At 39.3% G+C, this 2,158-nt stretch overlaps 1 protein-coding gene across 1 annotated transcript in view; it reads left to right on the forward strand.

Moving 5' to 3' along the window:
* Positions 1 to 2,158, forward strand: part of OSBPL11 (oxysterol binding protein like 11) — a 104,656-nt gene that overhangs the window by 26,270 nt on the left and 76,228 nt on the right. The gene's annotated exons all lie outside the window — the stretch shown is intronic.

Raw genomic sequence — 2,158 nt, forward strand, 5'->3', positions numbered from 1 at the left:
CCCGCCACAACGCCCGGCTATTTTTTGGTTGCAGCCGTCATTGTTGTTTTGGCGGGTCCGGGCTGGGGATTCGAACCTGCCACCTTGGGTGTACGTGGCTGGCGCCTTAGCCGGTTGAGCTATAGGCACTGAGCCTTCACCTCAGTTTTTATTTTAAGTTCTTCTAGACTTATACATTAAATGATATACAGAATATTCATTTTAAAAAATTTTTATGTCACTTTCTTAGTACTAGTCTTTGTTCTGTTTCTTAAAATTTCCATTCACATAATGTTACTGAATATTATTGAGAAAGGCTCATAAGTGGAGTAGAATAAAAAAGCCCTAAAACAGAAGCAAGCATGTAAGACTTAGTATCCCAGCCTGGGCAACACAGTGAGACCCTGTCTCTAACAAAATAAAAAATATTAGCTGAGCATGGTGATACATGCCTATAGTTCCAGCTGCTTGGGTGGCTGAGGCAGGAGGATCTCTTGAGCCCAGGAGTTCAGGGCTACAGTGAGCTATGATTGTACCACTGCATTCTAATGTGGGCAATGGAATGAGACCCTGTCTCAGAAAAAAAAAAGGAAAAAGACCAGATACATGTTTAGACAGCATTTCAGATCAGTAGCAATGTGAGACTGTGGGAAGAAAGGGTAGATGTTTGCATTACTACATGAGGAAGGCTACCAAAAAGATTCATTGAGCCACTGGTTGCCTGTGGAGTTAGCAGATCCAATACCGCTCTGCCAGCTTCTTCCATCTAGCTCTTTGAGAGGCCAGTTTAAGCAGCACCAACAAGTCTGGGGATAATGACAACTCATTCATGTTGGCAACTCAGAATGCAGAGTGCTTTACCAACTTACCCCATTAGAGAAGTCTCAGCTTATCAACTCAACTGTTATAGGCCCACCTTAGAAAAAAATTCACCTTCCATTTCCTGTCAACCTGGCTGGAGGGCTTGCAGCACAGCCTAGATATGCCGGTTTTCAACATGGAAGATGTAGATTGAATAGTGATAGGGGATCAGAAAGGTTAAGAACATGTGGAAGAGTCCTAGGCCTAGTAAGCTTAATCTCTTTGGCTCACCTGGCCACTTTTGCCCAGGGATTGGATGAAGCTTAACTAACAAGAGAGATTCAAGACTCTGCAAGCCAAGTTGCATTTGATGATGCTTCGCTTATAGCGCAGGTTGTCCTAAAGATTAGTTATTTCCCTAAACTACTGGTCTTTGTTATTTTGAAATTGCAAAAAAAATTAAACAGTTGGGCTGGGCATGGTGGCTCAAGCTTGGAATCCTAGCACTCTGGAAGGCCAAGGTAGGTGGATAGCTTGAGCTCACGGGTTCAAGACCAGCCTGAGCAAAAGCAAGACCCTGTCTCTACTAAATAATAGAAAAACTGAGGCAAGAGTATCGCTTGAGCCCAAGCATTGGATTTTGCTATTTGCTATGATGCCACGGCACTCTAACCAGAATGACAGCTTGAGACTCTGTCTAAAAAAAAAAAAAATAAATAAAATAGTTATGTTAATCTTAACAAAATTTTCATTTAACACCTTGGGTGAGTTCTGATGTTTATGCTGAATCTGAAGTTTCCCTGTTACACCTTGCTGTTGTTTCTACATTACTTTAGCTTATTGGTTAGGCCAACTTCTGGGAAAAATAGCCTTGTTATTTCCTCATTATGTGAATTGTCTCTTTATCCCTAATCTACATGTCTTGCAAAGTATGCAGGGAGAACATTTGGATTAACCCATGTATAATGAAAGACACCCCAAAGTACTATATTACTGCTATAGTACTATATTACTGATGATGTCCATAGCATCATCTTAGTGGTGGAAAGGTAATGTTATTGGCTCATTTCTATAATTTTACCTGTCTCCTCTCAACATTACTTTCTATATATCTAGGTGAGTGCCTTCCATGTTGGAAACTTGGTAATGCTTTTTGGGATAGAAATATATATTCATAGTATTTTCTTTATATACTTTTTATATATCTAGGTGAGTGCCTTCCATGTTGTAAATTTGGTAATGCTTTTGGGATAAGAAATATATATTCATAGTAAACTTGAGATTTCCAAACATCTACTTCCAATTGTTTCTAAATTAACTCCCTTTAAGAGATGAAACTAGTCATTTTCCTTTCCTTTTCTTTTTTTTTTTTTTTTTT

This window comes from Otolemur garnettii, unplaced genomic scaffold (genome assembly GCF_000181295.1).
Source record: "Otolemur garnettii isolate 467f Iridium unplaced genomic scaffold, OtoGar3 scaffold00089, whole genome shotgun sequence".
NCBI lineage: Eukaryota > Metazoa > Chordata > Mammalia > Primates > Galagidae > Otolemur > Otolemur garnettii.